Source organism: Protopterus annectens, chromosome 5.part0 (assembly GCF_019279795.1).
Source record: "Protopterus annectens isolate FY-2018-M chromosome 5.part0, PAN1.0, whole genome shotgun sequence".
Lineage (NCBI taxonomy): Eukaryota > Metazoa > Chordata > Ceratodontiformes > Protopteridae > Protopterus > Protopterus annectens.
Window position 1 is genome coordinate 1,894,950,370 of NC_056735.1, and position 13,039 is coordinate 1,894,963,408.

At 42.9% G+C, this 13,039-nt stretch overlaps 1 protein-coding gene across 1 annotated transcript in view; it reads left to right on the forward strand.

Annotated features, from left to right (window-relative positions):
• Positions 1–13,039, forward strand: part of GTF2F2 (general transcription factor IIF subunit 2) — a 2,274,453-nt gene that overhangs the window by 885,208 nt on the left and 1,376,206 nt on the right. The gene's annotated exons all lie outside the window — the stretch shown is intronic.

Below are 13,039 nucleotides of genomic sequence, written 5' to 3' on the forward strand. Positions count from 1 at the left end.
TTTTGCCTAATGTTTATAAAAGTTCACATTACACAAAACTGAAAATGCTTTGATTATAAAATAGTATTGATGATAAAAATGTTAGAAGCAAATGTGAGAGCTTTGTCTCATGTAGTGCCCTGTAAGATCGGGGAGAAGTAATATTATGAAGAGAATACAAGTATAAATGTTCTTGCAGCTGTGTGTGGTTGGATTCAAGGCATTTGAGATGTTTTATACAGAGTATTGTAACTTGAGTTCCGGATGTTAATGTTTGTGAAAGCAGATGGCATGATAAATAAATTATGTGCCTACATGTACAACAGTAAATAAAACTAAGTTAAGGTATTGCAGTGGGCTGTTTATGCTTTAAATATTTGTGTTGCATATGTAATTAAGCTGTAAGAAACAATGCAGTCATTTCCTCAAGAAATCATATCTGGTAATGTTTTAATCTCATTTCTAGCATTTCATAGTAGTTGAAAGATATACTGCACTTGGTGTCTTAATATGTCAGAGAAGTGGAGGGGGGGTTGTGCTGTTCTTAAACATGGTTTTTAGCAGTACCATCCTTTCTATCTGGAATTCTCTGTCATAATATCAGAAGTGGTATTGTCTGCACTGTCTTATGACATGAGCAATTTATTCAAAAATCAAGTTGTCATAACTGTGTTGTATAGCAATTTGTCTGCTTTTTCCACTTATCGCCATCGTAGTTGGTCTCCTCTTAACACACCCTTCATATCTGTATGACGACTATCCCTGCCCTCTAGATCCTTCTATGCCTCTCATCTTGTTTGCTGAGTCTGAGCTGCTACACTTTCACATGGCTTCACTTTTTACACACCTTTTTAGGCATCATTTGAGGCGGTGGCAGCTCAGGTGAATGTAAAAATCCCACTGCACTTAATGAAAATAATTTACCATAGTCAGTATAAATATTACCTTGGGTCTGCTCTGAAAAGAGCCCATTGGTCTGATGGGACCAACCTGGTAAACAGTGTAAATTAAAAAACTAAAATATCACAGTGGGCTGCATATCATTCCACTTGCACTTTGGCCATACTGAAATTTGGTTTCCATTGGTATTGCTTTCCTTACCCACCTGTTTCTTGCACCTTTTGCTCATAAACTAGTGTTACTATGTCTGCAGAGCACCTTATTGACATGTTTACAGTTATAGTCTTCTGTACAGTTGTAGTCTTCTGTATATATATTTTGTTTTTAACTTGTTTAGATTTTGTCTCTTATCTGTACCCCCGGCATACTGACCAAACTCACCACTAAAAATCTAAAACTTTCAAAACTAATTTTTGCATGTGTAGCTACAAGGCTAGTTAACACCTTTATTTTTACATCTCTCACATGCTCTTGTATTCACACATTCAATTTGTGTTTAGTTCTGTGTAGCACATTCCATCTGAACATCTTAAACTATGTGCTACCATCTCACTTTAACATATTATAGCATATTTTTCTTAATTTCAAAGTTTTACCATTTATCTTTACCCTGTTTCCTAAACATTTTTACACACACATTGCATTTAGGCATACTTGCCTGAGTGCTTATCCTTGTATAACAAAACACTTTGCAAGATAAAAGTTCTTCCACATAACACCTTCTCCAAATTTGAATCAGTCCTCAGAATATGCCAGTTGCTGTTAATCTGCACAAAATCTTCAGAAAAAGTAAATTTTTGCTTACAGTATTATTTTTATCAACATTTGTTTACTTAACTTTTTGACAGAGTATTTATAGATTTATCCTTTCTGTATTCTCTTTCTCACCAGTACACAGCAATAGTAGATCATCAATGTCTAAAGAAGCATTTTTTTCAAATTCCATCACAAGGATGTTAGGATAAGAAGGAGCTTAAGAGGCTCCCATTGCTGCATCTTTTCTTTTGAATAAACCGTTTAGCACCAGATTTGAAAATGAGACGGACAAAATGTAGCAACGCCAAAATAAATGAAGAAACTGGACCCCTAACCGGGAAAAGTCGAAAGACACAAGTATGATATTAATCATAATAGCCAAAAAAATCACGGTGAATTTGGCTGTTCTGTATGTAAAATTTATACATCCTACCCCATTCATTAATGTTCAACTTTTTTGGTAAACACTCTAGCTTCTTCTTTCTCCCATTGCTGCATCTTTTCTTTTGAATAAACCGTTTAGCACCAGATTTGAAAATGAGACGGACAAAAATTGTAACAGTGTTTGTTGGTAATATCACAGCAGATACATGGGTGCTAAAGATTGTAAAGGTAGGTCACAGACTTAATTGGGCAACCCCCCCCCCCCAAGGTATCACTCTGGTATCAAGGGATGAAGAACATGTAGATGTTCATCGTGCTATACTGCTGCAGTCATCACAGTTGGGTTATCCTGTCGTCAGGCGGTCCCGCAGTCGGCCGAATCCCAAAGTCTTGGTCCGGCGTCTGTTGTCGCCTCTTCCCTGATGTCAGTGCTACAGGGGTATAAAAGAGACAGCTGACACAATTTTCTGCAGTCTTTCTTGCCGCGCGGTGCCCGAAGCAGAAGCAGTTCGCAAGTGACGGTCGGCCAGCTCCTGAAATTTTCGAATCGAGTTTCAGCCTGAAGTCTTCTGTAAAGCCAAGTACCCCATTGGGGAAACTTTTCTTGCCTCAGACCGATGTCAGACAAAGTTAATAATTGTATTTCTTGTGGGAAGCAAATACCTCATAAGGATTTTCATTATTATTATATTCCTTGCCTAGGCCCAGACCACGACGTCTCTGGTTGTCGGTTTTGTGCTAGGTTCAACAAATGTACAATAAAGCGTTGGGCAGAATTCGCCCAGCATTATTTCGGCAGAAAATTTAACTATAGCATGCCGTCGGAGCAACCGACATCAGCAATGATTAAAAAATGCAAAGATAAGGACCAGCAGCCAAGGCCAAGACCAGATACCGAGGCCTCAGCAAGGCCTGACGCAGGTTCTCCAGTTTTCAGTGAGGCGCCTTCGCAGCCCCTGACTACCGCTGATTCAGAATTTCTGACGGCATCCCAAACTGAAACCGTTGGGCCTCAGGATCCGGTTCCACCTCACTCCTCGGGCACCAGCCCCGACGGGGTTCCGGAAACTTTGAATAGACCTTCGGTTTCAGAGGGTGTTTTCAAACCGACAACTGCCTCTGCCAAGACTTATGCTAAGCTCAAAGCCCCCTTGAAAGTTAGAAAACTGGGGCCACACCTCCCCCCCACAGGCCCCTATGCCTAAAAAACAGATGCTTAAGATGGCCGAGGATTTAATTACCCTTATCAGGGGATCCCAGCCCCCAACTGATAAAAGGCCTAGACTGGAGGAAGATTATCCTTCCTCTGACCAAGCATCCGTTTCCTCAGGCAACTCTGATGACCAGGATTACTCCTTCCCTCCTTATGAAGACTCAGATGCTGAAGAGTCCATTCCCTCTGTCTCCCCCCCCTGAAGACTACTCTTTTGGGGAAACGTTCCACACCATGAGGGAACACCAACTGGGAAGGCCAAGATTACTCTGACTCCAAGAAAAGACTCCGTGAGTTTCTTCTTCTTCCACAGCACAGACCCCTGGCAATTCCTCCAGTTTTAGACATTTTGGATGATGTTTTCTCTGAATCCAGTTTAAACCCAGATTCCTTACCTCCAGCTAAACCAGACAGATACTACCGAGTTCCTGATACTCATAAGTTTCTATACAAAAGCCCTAATGCAGACCCTGAGACCATTTCCCAGGGTCCCAAAGGGGTTAAGGCCTCTACTGCTAAGAATCCACTCCCTTCTGAAAGAGATTCCAGAGCATTAGAAAGATGGGGAAAGAAAGTGTATACTTCTGCCACTTTGGCCATAAGGGCATTAAACTGCCAATTCCACATGCTAAAATACCAACAGTATTTGATTACACAGTTAAAGCAGAAGCTGATCCCTCAGACAGATCAACTAGATTTGAGAGAGGTACAGGATTTGCTGCATGCAGCAGAACAAGTGGGAAAACATACATTAGTGTGGTTTTGATTCATTGGAAGCCTCATGTAGAACAGCTGTCACAGGGTCTGTCATACGTAGGCATGCTTGGCTTAAAGAACAGGCCTTACCAGAACTTGTCAAAGCAAAGTTATTGGATGCCCCATTGCAGAAAGATGTGTTATTTGGTGTCAAAGCAGAGGAAGTTTTGAAGAAAATGGAAGAAAAGGCAAAATCTATGCAAACAGTTAAAGATTTTTTACAGGTACAACCTCCTCGTTTCAGCAGAAACTGGCCATCAAAAAACTGGTCCTTTCCTGCATCAGACAGACCCCAAAGAGGTAGGTACAGGCGCCCAAGGGGCAGAGGCCAGCCACAAGGCTCTTTCAGGCCTAGACAATGGCATACAGCAACTCAGAGGTGGAGACGAAAGATCTCAACCTTTCACGAAACAAACACAATGACTTCCCTCTTCGCCTGCCAAGCAAAATTGCCCTGGCAGCACCTTTGGGAGGGAAACTGGCTCTATTTCCACAAAATTGGCGCATCATAACAAAAGACAAATGGATTCTGGACATTATTACCCGAGGCTACAGATTTCATTTCCACACTTTACCTCTGATGAGAGGCATGCCAAATCTGCCTCCAAACCAATGGGCAGAGGCTCAAAAGCAAATTTCAGCTCTCATGGATATGAAAGCAATTCAGAAGGTACCTACAAAAGAGCAAGGTCAAGGTTTTTACTCAAGACTGTTTCTAGTCCCAAGAAAGGACAAAGCCTGGAGGCCCATCTTAGACCTCTCAATTCTGAACAAATACCTGGAGGTACCCAAATTCAAAATGCTCACTCTACAGCAGCTCCTTCCCATGCTGGGCAAGGAGTCTTGGCTGGTAATGTTGGACCTCAAAGAGGCATACCTGCATGTCCCTATCAGACAAGATTGCAGAAGATGCCTCAGATTTTTGGCAGGTACAACACATTATCAATTCTCTGCACTGCCCTTTGGCTTATCTACTGCACCCAGAGTATTTACAAAATGTCTGGCATCAGTAATTGCATATTGCAGACGAGGAATACAAATTTACCCATATCTGGACGACTGCCTGATCCAAACGGACAGCAAGGACATTCTATTACAGCATCTGGCTTTTGTAACACAGCTGCTCAGTTGCCTAGGGTACACAGTAAACAAAAAAGTCAAAACTAATACCCTCGCAACAAATAATATTCCTGGGTGCCAGCTTAAATACAACGGCCCAGATGGCTTACCTCACGCCAGCCAAACAAAAGCAATTGACTCAATACTTCAAAAAGATAGCAACTTTTACCCAGCTCACTGCAAGGAAAATCCTGCAGGCATTGAGGTTTATGGCATCATGCATTCAACTAATCCCATATGCAAAGCTGCATATGAGAAAATTACAATGGTACCTGAAAACTGTATGGTCTCAACACAGGCACAGCCTCGAAACAAATATACCTCATTCCCTGCCTTCAAAAAGAGTTCCAATGGTGGGCTCATGCATGTCAAACAAACAAGGGTCTTCCTTTCGTCTTACCTCCAGCAAACCAAACCATGACAACAGATTCTTCAAACTACGCCTGGGGAGCACACATGGCAGGACAGTGCATACAGGGCCAATGGTCTGCAAAACAAATGCATCTTCACATCAACCAAAAGGAGATGCTAGCTGTGCAAAATGCCTTGACAGCCTTCAAGGACCTGTTGCATCCAGGACAACTTATAATAAGGACAGACAACACCACAGTTATGTGGTACATAAACAAACAGGGAGGAACACACTCCTACCCTTTATGCAGACAGGCTATGACCTTATGGAACACAGCTTTGACCTACCAAGTACAACTACAAGCACAATTCCTGCCAGGAAAGGAAAACATATTGGCAGACGAATTAAGCAGAAACATGGCAGACCCCCACGAGTGGAGACTACACGCACAAGTATTTTCAATGATAACTCAAAGATGGGGGTGTCCAGACATAGATCTGTTTGCATCCCCCAACAATTGCCAATTACAAAAATTCTGCACAAGGACTTATCACTCCCTAGCCTGGAAAGTGGACGCTCTATTATTCAGTTGGACAACACTGACAGTCTATGCCTTCCCTCCACTTCCTCTATTGACCAAGGTATTATTGAAGGTCAGATCAGAGAGACCACAAATGAATCCTCATTGCTCTGGACTGGCCACACCAGCACTGGTACCCATTACTAAGGAACTTGACTCACAGCCCTCCATGGATCTTGCCTCACTTCCCACTACTGTTGACTCAGAAAAACTATCAAACCCGTCACAGCCAGCTCAGAACTTTAAATTTAGCTGCATGGAGAATTCCTTAAATTATCGATCAACACTTCTCTCAAAGGACGTCCTTAATGTAATTATGGAGGCCAGGAGGCCTAGCACCAGGAAGAATTACTCAGACAAATGGAAAAGATTTTGTGCATGGCACCAGGCTAAAAGTCAAAATCCTTGGATTACAAACATTCCTCACATACTGCAATATCTAACTGAGATGCTACACAAAGGCCTTTCCTTCTCCATTAAGATCCATGCTTCAGCCATTTCGGCCCAATATAATACGGATCCCCCAATTTTCTCACACCCTTTACTTAGACAGTTTCTCAGAGAGGCTAAGAATATAAGACCCCCCCCCCAGAAAACCACCAACACCAACTTGGGACCTGAACTTCGTTTTAGAAAAGTTAATTAACACTACCTTCTTTTGAACCAGCATTCTCAGCAGAACTGCAATACTTGTCTTGGAAAACAGCCTTGTTTACTGGCTATTACCTCAGCACGCAGGGTCTCAGAACTACAAGCACTTATGGCAGTAGAACCTTTCATCATTTTCCATCAGGACAGAGTCTCTTTATGAACTAACCCTACCTTCATGCCCAAGGTAGTATCCAGTGTGGCTTTGAATCAGTCCATTCATTTACCCACCTTTTATCCTAACCCACAGAATAAAGGAGAAAGGCTCCTTCACTCTTTGGACATTCACAGACAGCTACATTACTATTTAGATAAGACAAAGAACTTCAGAAAAACTGACCAACTCTTTGTATCATATGCTGCAGGTTCACAAGGATAGGCTATTTCAAAACAGACCATCTCCAAATGGATAGCACATTGTATCCGCTTTTGCTGCTCGCACCATGGGAAGGCAGTGCCTGTCAATATTAGATCCCATTCTGCCATGGCTACTGCAACCTCAGCAGCCTTTCTCAGAGGGGTTCCAACCAAAGACGTTCTGGAGGCAGCTACTTGGAGTTCAGTGCACACCTTTACCAAGCACTACAACCTTCCATTATACACAAAAACCAGGGCTGGTTTTGCCACTGCAGTTCTGCAGGGCATCCTAGCATCACCTAACCCAGGTTAGTAGCAGCCACCCTTCCATAGCTTTGGGATTCTACCCAAGTGTGATGACTGCAGCAGTATAGCATGATGAACATAGTACAGTTTTGTACCTACCATAAATGTAGATGTTCGAGTGGTTATACTGCTGCAGCCAAGGTTACCCTCCCTCCATCCCCTCTACATACCAGGGTGTTAGTTACAACTCTATGTACTTCAATCTATTGGATGCATGTCTATATGGTGTATTTGCTAACAGCTAGTACTACTGCTTATCTACTAAGGTATTGTTGTATAGCTATTGCGTTGCCTTCCTACTTAGGGGCGCCTGACATCTGGGGCAAGAAAAACTGAAGAAAATGGCGTCAGCTGTCTCTTTTATACCCCTGTCGCACTGACGTCAGGGAAGAGGCGATGACAACTGACGCTGGACCAAGACTTTGGGATTCGGCCGACTGCGGGACTGCCTGACGACAGGATAACCCAAGTGTGATGACTGCAGCAGTATAACCACTCGAACATCTACATTTATGGTAGGTACAAAACTGTACTTTCCCACTATCATTTCAGGTATGATGCACCAGGAAGAAAAAGTAGAGGTGCCCTTCTGCCAGATAGGCAAGGTGTTCTACTCCAGTTTCCTTTTTTTGACGCCAGAATGGAGGGAAACTGGAGATCTATATTTGGCTTTTAAAGGATAAACACCTTCCTTAAAGGTCCCACATTCAAGATGCTTACCCTGAATATTCTGTTGCCTTTCCTGCACCCAAAGATGTACATAGCCACCCTGGATGCAAAGGATGCCTACCAGCACCTTCCCTTTCAAAAGACTTGCAGCTATCTTTTCAGATTCTCAGTTTAAGGCTGCCGGTATCAATTTATCTCCTTTATGCGGACTATTCACCTTGCCAAGGGTCTTTACCAAATGTTTATCCCCAACAATAATTTTCCACAGATTAAAGCCTGTCCCTGTTTACCGTTGGACAACAACCTGATTCAGAAGGCCACCAGAAAGGAGGTGTTGGCAGCTCTGGGCTTCTTAATCAAACTTTTTCTGAGGTTAGGGTTCACTTTCAATCTGAAAAAGTCATTAGTGGTGCCCTCCCAAGGAAGTAATCTTTCTGGGGTCCCTACAGGATACCTCCACACAGACCATCTTCCTTCCACCAGAGAAGGCGAATAATTGCCATTTTTTTTCAGGAGCTGGCAAGACCAAGATCATGGTTAGAGAGCTCCAGAGCCGTGATTCATGACTCTACCACCCCAATGAAGCCACTATGCTCCACATGAGAAAACTGCAGTGGTACCTAACATATGTTTGGACCTAACACTCCACCTCTTAGACCAACAGATCCCCATTTTACCTTTAGTAGTGAGGGTAACTGCATCGATGGGTGATGCGTGTAAAACTCTGTGTTGGGGGAGCTTATTACTCAAAGACCTTCCCAACCAGTACTTGTATACAAACGCCTTGGACTTTGCCTTGAGAGCTTTCATCCAGAGTCTCAAGGTGCAGGGCTTGTGGAATCACCAGCAGAGGAAAAACATATCAACTCAAGAGATACTGTACCCATTTGGGGTCTTAAGGGGCCATGAACCAGCTTTGGTAAAAAGGGGCACTCCAAGCTGTGAGGCGGAGGGTGGGAGGAGCACTTAGTGATCTCAAAAGGGCATTTTTTTTATTTTATAACTATTTACTATCACAGCATAGGTTCACTTGGAGTACATTTTAAGCTTAGCCAATTCCCTTTTGGTGCTTGATTTGACATTTCCTGATTGGTCTTCCCTATCCCATGGGTGATAATTGTACATTAGCCCTAGTGAAAATAACTGTGATCATACCATAGATAATTTGAGGGGTCCCATGTAAGGGATGCAGCATTTAGGGACTACCTCTATCCATTAGTGACATGAGGGACGATCTTGGCGTACATTTTCTATTACCCACCCTTAGATCCAAGTTGCATTTGAATATGGACAGATGAGCTTTGTTTTATTTTTATGGATAGTCTGTTCTGGAACAGTGGTAGCCTCTGTGAATATATATCCATCTCTCCACAGCATTCAGTTTAGATACCTGGACTGAGTATTTCTGATGACATCTGACCTGCTGATGTTCAGTAGGTCCATCTGTATTATGTCAGAGAATACCTTGTGTGCCAGACACGTCACCTGTAAGCACTCTGTAGGATACTGAGTATAGTAATAAATCTTTGAGGTGGTCCATGCAAGACCTATTGTTTAGGACTTGTATCCTTTTTGTAAGGTATCTCTGAATGTATTCCAATTGTTGCATGGGGCTGGACAGATACATGCCAAAGTGGGCATTATACAAAATGATTGACCTAATGAGAACTTTGTAAAGGGGGACAACATCATCTCTAGATCTAGTCACAATCAATTTGTTTATAAGCTGTGCAATATAGAAAGACTTTCTTATGACTCTGGGCACATACTGGTTAAGTTAGGTCACTGTACACACAAGTTCCCAAATGCCAAACAATTGGGTTAGTTGTCAGAGGGCATTGTCATGATTTTTACACCAGTTATTATTTGGGACAAACCTTCCTGCATGTAGGTTAAGGCATTTGGGGATTCAATAGCTGCTCTTAGCTTGGAGTCATCTCAAACTTAGCTGGCCAAAGCCCTTTGGTATTTCCTTTTACTTTTGAGATGTATATGCCAAAACAGTCTCGGCACCGAACCCTGGGGGGGACTCCATTGGTGACTGGTCTCTTTCCGTATTTTGATGATCTGCATCCTGTGAGCAAGCTGGCAATCCAGCTACTGATGCAAGTGTTTGCTCCTACATTATTCATCTTTTATACTACATCTGAGTTAGGGGATTGTGTCAAAGACTAGGCCAGGTCAAGGTAACGTGGTGTGAACTGTTTTACCTTCATCCATTGCTTTGGTAACAAGAGTAAACCCTAAAATTTGCCCATGATTTTGAGCCTTTCACACTTTCCTCTGGGCTGTTTTCAAACACGTTTTTAGGGTCATGCATACACGTATGCATTCTTTGATTCACCTTCCTGATTGTATTAAATTATATTCCTTGTATAATACAGCACCAGTTGTTAGAATGTGTTTTAAATTTGTAGTTTTGAACAGTCTTATAGTAAGCAATGAAACAAAATGTATGAACAAATGACAAAACTACCCATTTCAGAAAATTCCAACCATAAAAGGCCACTCAGACTTCTGTCATTACAATCCACCAATATCAGTAAATATGCAAAATCTCTGCAGAAGTTAGTTATGTAGATAATTTTCATAAGGGATTTCTAACTAATGAAGAGGTTGCTGCTAGGAAGCAACTTTATATTTCATTGTTTCATCTACAAATAAAGTGGCTGTTGCCCTTGAAGAATGAATTGCCTATGTTACATTAAAAATGATAAGCTAGTAATATTGCAATAGGGAATGGATGGCAAACTGATAACAGGTTCATAGATACTAGGTAATTCCTCCAAAGGAGGATATTCTCAGGACTGCAGCATCCACTCCCTTTAAAGTCCAACATAGTACAGTATCAATGAGCCATCTGCATACTGTAGGAGTAGAACCCACAGGCTTCTGCATCAAAAGTAAGGCTACTACCTGTTGTGCTACTAACAACACAAACAGACTTGGAATAAGCAGCACTAAACTTCTGTTCCCTGAAGCTCTCAGCCCCTTGTCAATTTTTTTATTTATTTGACATTTGATGTGAAGTTGTTCAATCTTGCCTTCATTCTGACTGATGGGTTCGGAGCCGATCCTTTGCTCTGAGTCAGCCAAATTTCAAAGCTCGAGGTCTCTAACAGCTTGAGGCTGAAACCCTATCCCACAATGCACCTCTACCTTCCCCAAATCTAGTTTGCCACTGCAATAGATCGTGCGTTTCTCTACAGCTAAGGCCATTTGAGAGATAAATTTCATCTTTTTCTTCTATACCTTTAGATAGAATAACTTTTTATGAGAGTTCTGAGAGTTTGAAAGGATAGGCTATCCTTTTTGGGGATTCTGTTCTTTCTAATTGTTTAATAATTGTTTAATAATAAGAACTTGTGTTCATGTTTTTTTTCTGGGCATTTGGCCCTGTTTGTTCCTTCCTATAGCCAGTTAGGCTTAATTTATCCTATCCCTTAAGCTGATTTGGGCTTTTTTGTCACTTTTTTTTTTTGTAGCCAGTTAGGCTCTTTTGAGATGTTTACCTTTAGCCGGTTAGACTCATTTCCTTTTACTGCAGCTTCAGCCAAGTTAGGCTTTTCTTAGTTGTATTTGTAGCCAGTTAGGCTTATTTTGTGTGTTTTTGCTAACCTTTAATTGGTTATTAGTGTTCTATTTCATTGCTGTGATTTTACTATGTCATTATGTCTGAAAAGGCCAAGTCAGGGTTTAAGAAGTGCCCTAAGTGTAATCCGAAGATGTCAATTACCGATGGCCACACCACATTTGTCTACTGTTTGGGAGAGGTGCATCTCCAAGAGGTATGGTTCCATTTGCCATGGATTCAGTGCTAGGGTTTTGACAGAAAGGAAAAGGAAGTTGGTTGAGCGTGAATTGATAGTCTGCTTTCCAGTCAAACATGGATACTGCTCCAGGGAAACCAAAACATTCGCCTTCGGCTTCCTCTTCTGTGAGTTTAGTTCCGAAGGTCCCTGTATCAGCTCCACTGTCTTCAGAACCGACTGTACAGGTAGTTGGTAGGAGCCAGTCCCCAGTCTTTGAACCGGTATCTCCTACATTGAGATCTGTGATTCTGGGTTCACCGGCTCAGTCTGTAGCTTCCTCTCGGGCTTCCAGACTGTCTGATTTGGATGTGGATCGTGTGGTACAGAGACTGTCACAGAATCCAGCGCTAGCTAAAATTCTGTCGGCTTTGACTTAGGCAGCTTCGGAACCGACAAAGTCCTGATTTCTGCTCCTCCTCCAACTCGAATCGAGACATCTGAGCCGGAGGAGGCCGTTCAGTTGTTTGTGGAACCATCTGTTCTGACATTCACTTCGGACCGGTCGGCACTGACAACCCTGATGTCCTCTGCTCTGGTGGCGGAATTTGGGTGCCAACACTCTCCCATCAGTTCCAGGGAGGGGAGTCGAACTGATGCGTCTGTTCTGATTCTCACCCTTGGGGCTTCGTCGCGGATGAGTTTGGCTCCTACCTCTGGCTCGGAGCCGGCGGTTTTGGTGCGGGAGGAGTCTTTGGTGTCTTCGGACCCGGGTACTTCCTTGCATCTGCGCCATGGTACCTTAGATGCCATGGGGAGGGTTTTGTCCCCCAGGACAGCCACTACCTCTGAAATGGCCACCTCCTCCATCACTGCAGTCCCACCGTAAACGTAGAGACCTGGAGCCTCAGGAAGCCCCATTGGGGAAACCCTGCTTTTCCGAGACCTCCCCAGAAGGTCCCACTGAGGAGGTCTCTCAGAAGAGGTTATGTAAGAGGAAACATTTAGATACACCTCAGGAATCCATTGTGTCTGACACTGATTTGGAGGAATCAGAAGGGTCCCCAAAGTCCCCCTGTGAGGATATCTCCTTTGCTCATATCCTAGAGATCCTTAAGCAGAGGGGTGACTGGCAGCCCATTAACCCTACCAAGGATGAATCAATGCTCTTGAAGGCATTTGGGTCTCGACCCTCCACCTTTTGGGTTTCTCTGCCTTTCGATGAGTTGATGGACCTTTTGTCTTGAAGGGCATGGGTGTCACCAGAGTCT